Here is an 11519-nt window from a genome sequence, read left to right as displayed (position 1 = left end):
TTAAAAAATAAATTAATTTTTTTTTTAAATTGAAATAAATTTTGAAATTTTTTTTTGTTGTTTTCATTGTAAGCATCAAAAACAATCTTCAAAAATTTAATGTTGTTTTGAAAAGTTGAAAAAAAATTATTAAATTTTGAAAAAAATTTTTTGTAAAAAAAAAACAAAACCTTAAAAAAATTTTAATTAAAAAAAAAATTTAATAAATTTTGAAAAAAAGGTTTGTGTAGTTTGCATAGACAAACTTAAAAAAATTTAAATAAATTTAAAATTTTTTTTTATTAGTTTTCATTGGAAGCATCAAAAACAATCTTAAAAAATTTAATTCAATTTTGAAAAATTAAAAAAAAAATTTAATATTGAAAAAAAAAAATCTTTTTGTAGTTTTCAGCGGAAACATCAAAAAACAAAATCTTCAAAAATTTTAAATTAAAAAAAAATTTAATGAATTTTGCTTTTTGTAATTCGCATTGACAAACTTGAAAAAATTGAAATAAATTCTTTACCTTTTTTTTGTAGTTTTCGTTGGAAGCATCAAAAACAAGCTTAAAAATTTTAAATTAATTTTGAAAAATTTAAAATTAAAAAAAATTTAAAAAATTAAAAAAAAAGGTTTTTCTAGTTTGCATTGACAAACTTAAAAAAAATTAGATAATCTTTGAAAAAGTTGTTTTTGTAGTTTTCATCGGAAACATTAAAAAAAAAAAATCTTAAAAAATTTAATTGAATTTGTAAATATTAAAAAAAGTTTTTTGTAGTTGTCATGGTAAAAATAAAAAAAATTCTTATAGAAAGTATTTATTGGGTTTTGACAGAAAATTCCTGACTTAAAATTTAAATTTAAAAATATTTACATATGAAACATTGAGCTCATGTACAAGGTGGTGTAAAATTAAGCATCCAATTTTGTTTTTCAGAAACTTTTTTAGTAAATTATAATAGTAAATAAAATAAAAAGTGATTTTGATTGATGAAAATCTTTACTTAGACCTTTGCGCGCTCCACTGCTTGTCTTTTTGTATACTGCCACTGCCTAGTCCCCAAGTGACAAATATGATTGACGTACACCATTTGCAACAATTATAAATTTCCGATCCCTGTAACATCTCAATATCTCCGCCACAATTTGGCATCATTCATCCGAATAGTAGAACAAAGTCATGAAGTGACTTTAAAACCAGAGCGATGAAGCTGGTGTGGCGGTTGCACCGGATGTGCTTTGCCCCATAGGTTATATTTATTATTTTATTATTATTTTATAATATCTCAGACTATTAATTCTTTTCAAATGACTTCATCCCTATAATTGTTTCATTAACTTATTAGGCGTAGCAAGCGTGACTTGAAATATAGGTATATGTACTCGGGCTGCTTCCTAATGATTTTTCGGAAATCAAGCTACTTAGCATACATACGAAAAAGTAAAGCGAGTTCGGAAAGAATTTTATTACGAGGAAACAATTTTTTTAAACGACTCTTAATGATAATAATTTAATCATTACAAACTTTACTTAAAATCGAAGCTCTAAGGTATTGTAGCTGAAACGAACGTTCCCAAAATCAGTCTAGTCAAGCCCCATTTAAATTACATCAACCAGACAGGCTAAGATTCCTTCCGCGTTAACTGACCAGCCATATCCGCTTAAGAGGGATATACCTAAAATATGCAATTCATATTGATTCCAATTTCGCCTAACGACAATGTGATAAGTAAGCAAAACATAAAGTACATACAAATGCTGTCATAAATGATAGACATATGCGCGGCTGCAATAGCGGCGCATTAGTGGGTAGGTGTTTGCTCGCGCAATATGAGTGACATATCCAGACTGGCGACATATGCTCGTTAAATGCCAAGTGAATGGCAACATATTCTATATATATCTATATAAATATACACGCATATACATTCATACATATCGTTCTCGCACTCACGTTTCTCTTTTGACACAGCGTCAACAGCTAAACTGGGCACGATTTGGGCTTGCCTACAGCTCCACACGGCAAAGACTTACGTAGGCAGATATACTCGTATATACGGTAGGTATGTATGTACCTACATATGTGCGTGCATTTGTATGTATGAGGTTGCCAATTTTTCATGTCTAGCCTTCGATTTGTACCCACGCAGCTCGTTGACTTCCCGCAAACAGAATAGCGCCCAATTGAATGCTCATAAAAAACGTTTAGACTCAATAGCGATAGCAAATCCTTAAATGTACACATACATACGCTTACGTATGTATGTGTGTGTGCTTGCTGACTTTTGATTGTTATGAATATAGTGTGGGGATTATGTACTTTAGTATCTATGACAATGACATACATAAAAATCACGATTATGGATTAACAATGATTTGTTAGCGACGCGCCTACGGATATGCTACAATAGTTGGGATACATTTTTATCGACCTTTTGTTATGGGGTGGATCGTCAATTTTATGCTTACATTACACTGAGTTTTGATGGTTTGCTTGCTTGAACCTTTTACATGCGTGTATTGCTTTTTATTGTTCATAAGCCGAATATGTCTGGCCTTGAAGGGCGATTCTTTTTGGTTTATTAGAATTGTTTTTTTTTTTCATGTAATGATTTGGTGTGGCTGGGAGTGAAGGAGTTTTATGACAAATGTTAAAGATAACTGCCACTGGTACCACAATCAATCTTTGACTAAAATGGCATTAGTTGCTTTGGTTTTCTGACCAGCTACAGAGCATACAGCTGATCGGCGTGTACTCCAAATAAATGAAAATAAACCACCTTCTGGCCTTCATCGAATCAGGATTTGAGATCTAATCAGCTTTATGCTGATTTATATTTCATGCTGGTTTCCAAATAATTAACGGTATTTTGTACCCAAGAGCCTATGTTAAGTCCCTCACTGAGACCAGAAATCAACTTAATTTTTTTTCTGTCGTGTAAGTTTCAGAACATCGTCGAATAACTGTTTTGGATTAAAGAAAAAAGGTAGATCATAAAAGTTTGTACTAGCGCGACTATCCGTTAACTGATCAAGATAAATGATATATGAAAGTAATTGGCGCGATAACCGCTTACGCGATTTTAGCCGAGTTTAACAAAGCGCGCCAGTCGTTTCTTTCTCATGCTAACCGGCGCCAATGGGTCACACCAAGTGAAGCCAGTCCTTCTCCACCTGATTTTTCCAACGCAGAGGAGGCCTTCCTCTTCCTCTACTACCACCAGCTGGTACCGCATCGAATACATTTAGAGCCGGAGCGTTTGTATCCATTCGGATGACATGACCCAGCCGCTGGATCTTTATTCGCTGCGCTATGTCTATGTCGTCGTAAAGCTCATATAGCTCATCGTTCCATCGTGTGCGATATTCGCCGTTGCCAAAGTGCAAAGGTCCAAAAATCTTACGCAGAATCTTTCTCTCGCACACTCCAAGCGTCGCTTCATGGGATGTTGTCCTCGTCCAAGCTTCTGCACCATACGTTAGGACGGGCATGATGAGAGCCTTGTAGAGTGTTAGTTTTGTTCGTCCAGAGAGGCAAAAGAGCAAGCATTTGTTGGCAAGAGAGTTTCTCCGTTGGATTTCCAGGTTGACATTGTTATCGGTGTTAGTGCTGGTTCCTAAATAAACGAAGTCTTTTACAACCTCGTAATTATAACTGTCTACAGTGACGTGGGTGCCGATACGCGAGTGCGCCGACTGTTTGTTTGAAGACAGGAGGTACTTCGTTTTGTCCTTGTTCACCACCAAACCCATTCGCTCTGCCTCTTTATCCAGTTTGGAGAAGGCAGAACTAACAGCGCGGTTATTAAGGCCGACGATATCGATACGATACAATCTGTACCCAAAAAATTCGATCCATGTTATTAGCACATCTATAGGACTCATGAGCTCTTATACTACACTGAGCATGACAGAAGAAAACTCATGCGCTCGTATTAAGGATCATTGGGATCAAAATAGGTGGTCCTCCTTCATTACCATGAAATTGAAATTTAACAAAAGGCGAGCCAAAAAGCACCGAGGGAAAGGTAACTCCTAAAGAACTCAGGCGAAGCTTTGGAAAGTAAATGGTTTGTTAGTCAAGGAGGAATGGAGAGAAGTGAGAGAGAGACATTATACAATAGAGACAGAGGCAGAAATATCCTCAATATTGAGAGAATTAATATTACTCATTCTCATGCCAACGGAATCATTCGGAGCCTTGCTCTAGCAAAGACAAGACATTCACAGAGAAAGTGCTCAGTGCTATCCGGCTCCTCTAAGCAAAACACACAAATCGGGTCAACGCTTTTGGCGAATTTAAGCAGAGTTGTGAAATCCGTTTTCGAGACCTCCTCCAGAATTTGAAACAGCGGGGCTCCCAGGAATTTTAAACACGTTTTTAATAATGCCTACTACTTAGTCTCCATTACCACTGAAGAAGCAATCTCAAAGGTCTTGTAGTAAACTGTTTACTGAAAAGCGATGCTTTATCCACGACTCGGTGAAAAAGCTTTGAACATTTGGAATTTACGACTTCAGGATTCGATAGGTTGGAGTAGAAGAAGAATTCATTCCAGTGCTGATATGATTTTTAAAAGCTCCTTCGCTTTCTAGCCTTTTAAACACAGTATTGCCATTTCAGCGTGCGTCAGCTACACATCCCACTTAGTCGCTAAGAGGCCGTCAATTCAGAGAAAACATGAGCATCTCTCTGCCAAAAATCTATTTTCTATGTTTTGGTCCATTTCCGATATATGGCAAAATGCTTAAGCTGCCAACTGGAAATAAAACAACAAAAATAGATGACAAAATGCAAAAATCAGTATAGTAGAATGGGGAAATGGGAAAAAGCCAAAACGAAGAGTTAATGTTCCGAAAGAAAGAAACAAAAAAAAAGTAACAATAAAAAGCAATGCAAACGCTGCAGCAAATATTTGACAACAAATTGGACGAAAATGGAAAATGGAACTTCATTGAAATTTTCGGGCGCGCAAATCTTTTGTTGCCACTTTGCAGCTTGGCCGCATTAGAAGCGCCAGCGCAAGCGAGGAGGTGCCTTCAGGGGTAAGTGCTGTGTTGTAGACGCCAAGCAGGCGGCCAATTGAATGCTGCATTGCTGTAGTCACTTTTTTCCACTGCTTGAGTGTTTGATGCGACTTTATGGCATACATGCACATAGCATATACATACACACATATACATATATTGTACACACATACATACATACACGCCTATCTTTCTACAAGTCATGTCCATAATACAGAGAATGACTTTTGAATATTTGAAGTGAACTAAATGCAATTGGAATGTTCAACATGAATTGACACGCGTACATTTCTATGTAGGTATGTAAGTCTTCACCATTTTGGCGACAGTTGCACTTGTATCATACTTAGTTTTATACTCGTAACGCTAAACAGCAACCAACATCCAAGCAGCAGGAAACTGCTTTTCGCTTTTGTAGAAATTGAACTCTGCACTCGGAAAAAGGTCGCCTGTGAAATTTTCATGAAGTCCACTCGCCATTGCTTGCTCCATTGCGACTCCTTTGCCAACTCAACCGACTTTGCCTTGCCTACCCATCCCAACTGCAAATGTACGTTCTTACTTGGCTGTGTTGGTGTGAAGGTTTAAATAGTCAATGAGCATTAGAAAAATATTTTATCAGTAATATTACTGGAAACCGAAAACTTTTATTCCTTTTGTTCACTTTAATTCCTCTTCCGGGCCGCCGTATACGCTCGCATGCCTGCCCAATGTTGATCTCATTCATCGGATTATGTCGCTTAGCGCAGCGGAGCTAAAGCTCTAAGTAAAATACGTTTGTGTGTATTTATGATATCGAATTTGTCTTAAAGTAAAATTTTTTGACACAGTGAAGTTAAGGGCCGCCGAAATTGATATAAATATTTAATTGAACCAATTTCTTACATTTGCCGTATTCCCAATATACCGAAAATTAGCTTATTAAAAAATCTCAGAAAGTTCTAAATGTGGGTTAATTTTAATGCTAATATTCAGACAGCTGTGGTGGTTACTGATAGTGTAGATTTTTGTTTCTAATTAAACAGATTATGGTTGAGTGACAATAAATAATTTGCGCCTGTTATTCGGCGGTCGTGTCTATTAACGATTTTTGGAAGTTATGTTGAATACTAAAGAACGGTTAAGTTTGAAGGGCCGGTGTTGATTTTGAATAAAATACAACTCTTTTAGAAAAGTTTTGCGATTTCTCTTTACTATGATAATATTGGTATGGCTCAATTATGCAAGAAACAAAATATTGGCCAAATGGCCACCGCGGCCTCGGCGGCACACCTCCATCCATCCGATGGTCCAAATTTTCGATGACGCTGTGGCATAATTGAGGTTCTATGCCGTTAATGTGCCGAATTATCTCATCCTTTAGTTCTTGAATTGTTGCTATCTTATCGACGTACAACTTTTCTTTCAAATAACTACAAAGAAAGAAGTCCAACGGTGTCAAATCACATGATCTTGACGGCCAATTGACATCGCCGCGACGTGAGATTATTCGGCCATCAAATTTTTCGCGCAAAAGAGCCGTTGTTTCGTTAGCTGTGTGACAAGTGGCACCATCCTGTTGAAACCACATATCGTCCACATCCATATCATCCAATTCGGGCCATAAAAAGTTCGTTATCATCTCACGATAGCGAACACTATTCACAGTAACTGCCCGACCGGCCTCATTTGGGAAAAAATTCGGCCCAATGATGTCGGCGGCCCACAAACCGCACCAAACAGACACTCTTTGTGGGTGCATTGGTTTTTCGGCAATCACTCTCTTATTATTATTCGCCCAAATGCGGCAATTCTGCTCACTGACGAATCCACTGAGGGGAAAATGTGCCTCATTACTAAAGATGATTTTCTTCACGAAGTGTGCGATATGCATTTTGATTTGAACGCCCATTTTCATAATAAGCCTGAATAATTTTAACGCGTTGCTCAATTGTGTTTCTTTCCATGGTTCAAATTGAGTTAGTCTGAGATTGAAAAATGTCGTATGAAATGTAGAGCAAAACTTGACGTTTAGGTGTGGTTCACATTCAACATCGGCCCTTAAAATTTAGCCCCCCTTTATGAAGCGATTCTATGTCAAGCGATCGAAGTATTTCGGACATTCTCTCAATTATTCTTAAAATGGTTTATTTGTTATATAGAAGTGTATAATAAGAAGTGAACTGAAAAATTTTCGAGACAATTTTATAATTTATTAAATTTCACTACACTTGCTGAGGAAGTTCTAATATTAATAAGAGAGATGAGTCACTTTTTGAAGACTTACTTATTTATTTTTCTTGATAGCGTCCTTAGAATCTCTTAAGGAGCTCAGCATAAACAAAAAACAATTACGCTTAACTATGGGCACCCTTAACAACACCAAAGGAAAAGTTCTTGTACAACAGTCAACCTCGGAACACTTTGCCATCGAAAGTGGGTTCAAACAAGGCGGCACATCATCAATAATTTTAGGTAGGCAGGTAGGTGAAATGGTTGAAGTACAATACTAGTCTGGCTCTCCCCACGTAGCACTATAGCGCCGTTTTGATACCAATATGGGACCTTCAACGGGCAGATATCTACAGAGCCATTGATGGGTAATGGTGAAGATTGATGGGATTTAGGTTGTAGCATTGCAGCAGGCTATCGAAGAAAGGAGCACCCAATGACCTTAATCCTCTAGCTGTTAAACACGGACATTTACAGAGAAAATGTTCAACAGTCTCCTTCTGTGAAAGGTTCCCACAACATTTGCAGCGAGGGTTAAGTAGTAAACCTAGCTTTTCCGCGTTTGCGCCGATCGTCCAATGACCGGTAAATACAGCTACGAGTTAGGAAATTGAATGGCGTGAGATCCCCAGGACTTTCTGAGTCCGCCTTCCATTACAGTGGAAGAAATATTGTAGCACATGAAGAAATGGAGCTCCATTTTTTTTGTGTTTTTCTGAGAAATAAGTTGTGCAATTCCTCTATCACAACTGTCTGGGGGATACCGATGGCTGGGTAGGAGGTTTCTGAAACCAATGCGGCCAACCCCTTCCTGGCAAGCTCATCAGCAATTTCATTTCGCTCTATCCTCCTATGTCCTGGCACCCATTTCAGAGAAATGTTACTTGTACACTCAAGAAATTTGATCTCCTCCTTACAGAAGTTGTGGAATCTGTCCATCTATTCAGCCGCTTCGCTCCAATCATCGAAATCGAAGGAATATGGATGAAAAGTTCGTCGAAATTGGTCCAATGGTCCATATGGTTCAATCCTTAATTACACAGCAAGGAGCTGCTGCGGATTTGCAAAGGAAAGCTGCTTAATGCTCACTCATTTTCGAATCATTGGTATATTCAATTCTCTCGCACTGAAATCCGTCCAAAATATCTTCCTATAGAAACTGTGATATATATTGCAGAAATCTGCTGGACCTACTCTCCGAAGCACTGGGGGAAACTCTAGATCTCTTGGAGGGGCAATAGTGCTCCTGAAACCTCTGCTGTAGTTCACTTAGAACGCTCCCGAAGAAGGAAAAGCCACCTTGGTGAACAACTGAACTCTCTGAGTTTACGTTTTCGTGACAAAGCTTATTTGAAAGGCTAAAATGATTAAGTCTCCCTTAGGATGGGAACTGTAAAATATGCGGCGAGGAATCTATAAGTTAATTAAAAATTAGAAAGGCAAAGAGCGATTTTTGGAGAGGCTTCTGCGAAAGCATAGATGGCCGCCATTTGTGTTCGAGATTTAAACGAGTTCCGAAGAATTCCATTTCCTCAGGGTACTCGGGAGATGAATAAGGATGTTGGGTGATGAGCGGCGAGTAGTAATCAAAATTGCTTCTTCACGGTGAATTAAATATCTTGTAACAAGCGAACCAATACAGTTTTGCAACCGTAGCTCGTAGGTAAGCGCTAACTGGCTTGGGCCATTTTCTCTTTCGGATTTTTCAAGTCACCTAGTGCCGATGGCATCATATCTGCACAACTGCAGAAATCAGCGGTGGTATCGCGCTGTTGGTTGACCCCTATCTATGCCAGCTGCATTGATAGGGCCAATATACTAAGATTGTATCGGTTCGTGAGGACTTCATACCTATGGTAAACAGGAACTCACATTTTTACCCTAAGGATTTCAGGCCAATGAGTCTTTCATCCTCTTTGCTGAAGGTCCTTGAAGAGAATTATAAGAAAACTATATAAGGGAGAATTGAGAGTAAGAAGTAAACTCCTCAATGGCGTTTTGTCGCATGCCCAATACGCCTGCCGCATGCCCTTACAGATACAATTGTTGAAGATTTACAGAAGCTCCTAAAAAGTTCACCGTGCGCGCCTTCCTTGTATTGGGAGGCCTTTTAAGAATATCCTAGGGGCAATCACTATTGATCGGCAAATGCCTGATTTCAGCTCCGATCGCATCCTAATTCTTTGATATGAGGCTCATCTGGTTACTTGATCACAGTGAAATTGACACTCGGCATTAATACGCGGATGAGGTGGAATTATCTCAGCATCTTCTCCTTAGCTGTTCTGCTTTCGAGGGGATATGACTTAGCCACCTAAGGAACTTCAGCATGTGCAGCATGATGCGGTTAACACAACCGCAACTCAGTCATCATTTGGTCTTTATCAAGTCCCCACTCATTCTTATTTCCGCTTCAATGGCACCAAAGACACGAATTTTATTTGATTTCTTCGTCCAAGCGTGCACTTTCACTGTATAACTTTTTTAACCCAAACATTTTTCCTTAAATCTTTGAATGTGTTATTTTAAATTTGTTGGGTATAAATAAATAAAAAAAATCACTACTCGTACTTGAAATTTCTATAGTGGCCTAGCCCGTTAAATCTGTTGCTTACATGCACTGAATTCCCATTAATTGTGAAAGTGTGAGTGTGTGTGTGTGTGTCAGTTCACGTTTCCTTAACATTCAGTTTCTTTTGCTTCATTGCGCCATTCGAATTCAAATTATTCTGACTAAAAGACTTTGCTGCTGCAGTTCCTTTCAAACGCACTCTCTTCAGTTATCTCTCCAGTTACCGGCTGCCACACGCTTAAACTCAGTTGCTTCAGTTATTCATAGCGGCAAACTTGAAACTTTCATCCTCGTTGAACTTTCCACCCGTTCCTCGGATTTATTGAAGATTTTTCACTTGAGTTTTTATTTTCATAATTATTATTACGCTTTGCTGATTCAACCTTCAATTATCCTGTAGATTTTGAGCCACCTTTGTCACAGTTTCTAAAGCTTTCATTTTTTCAATTGGATTTTATTTGTGTTCATTGGTATTTTTAATTTTATTTTTGAACATTCGTCTGCTCGAGAAATGAATGAAGCAAATCCGCTGCCTGATCAATGCACTGATATCCACTTTTCCTTATGGGATTTCTCAACAAATATAATAATTAATTTTTGCGCTGGCTTGTGTTTTGATTGGCTACTGGAATACATACAGACATATTTCCTGTGATTCATATTCATCAGCTAGGATGACTGCAGAGTCGCTTGGCTACTCTTGGACATCCTTTGGTCTAATCCTATTTTCAAATATTTCACATTTGAGCTGCTCCATTTGAGTTGAGGCCTCACGGCGGGGCAATTGCAGTATGCAGCATTTCTCTGGCAGTGCTGCGCTGCTTTGCATGCACATGCATACATACATACTTACGTACAGTGAGCGAAATTTGCTTACACGCGCTCCCACAAGCAGAAAAAAGTAGCTGTTGATGTGAGAATGGTGTTTCGAAAAGATAAATTAGCAGTCAAATTAATCAATCGCAAAAGGTTGTGAGAATTTTTTTTAAATTAGTGGAGATATATGGTACTTCTCCCAAAAAATGTAATAGAGGAATACAAACATATCCCAACGCCAATAAAACGTCATTGAAGAAGAAGGAACTAAAAATCGACTTAATGCATCATAAGTAGTAAAAAAATTACAATTTCCAATAGTTCCAAAGTCTTCAACAAGTTTTATCTTCAAATCAGAGTGGAAAGAAGCTTTTAAAAAGACTCCAACTTACTCAATCACATAAAGTGACCAGACTAAATTTGCAAAGGAGAACACGGGTTGGCCTGAAAAGTAGAGCAATATTATTTTTTCAGATGAAAAAAGTTTAATTTTCATGACTATGGTGGTTTCTGCTATTGCTGGGATGCTTTTCACCAAAAAAATTTACCGAAAATGAGTCAGAAAGCCGGAGGCGGTTAAATCATGATAAGGAGAGCATTTTCTTACCATGGAAGGCTGCATTTATGCTTCATTATGACAAAAATTAACTCTGAAAAATATATTGAGATTGTGGATGATGTGCTCATTGACTATGGAAGAGAACTGAGGAAGAGAACGCGGATACTGAGTTTATATTTCAAATGAACAATGTTAGTATCCGCGTTTCCAGGAAGTCAAAGGAGTTCTTTTATTCTCGTTCAATACCTCTGCTTGCCTGGCCAGCCAGAGAAGTCCGGACCTAAATGCCTATGAAAAACTTTGGGACAGTATTGCATGGGCTGTACATCTAAATTGTCGCCAGTATTCAATG

Source organism: Anastrepha obliqua, chromosome 5 (genome assembly GCF_027943255.1).
Source record: "Anastrepha obliqua isolate idAnaObli1 chromosome 5, idAnaObli1_1.0, whole genome shotgun sequence".
Classification (NCBI taxonomy): domain Eukaryota; kingdom Metazoa; phylum Arthropoda; class Insecta; order Diptera; family Tephritidae; genus Anastrepha; species Anastrepha obliqua.
The sequence above is the reverse complement of the archived record's forward strand: the minus strand, read 5'-3'. Positions refer to the sequence as shown.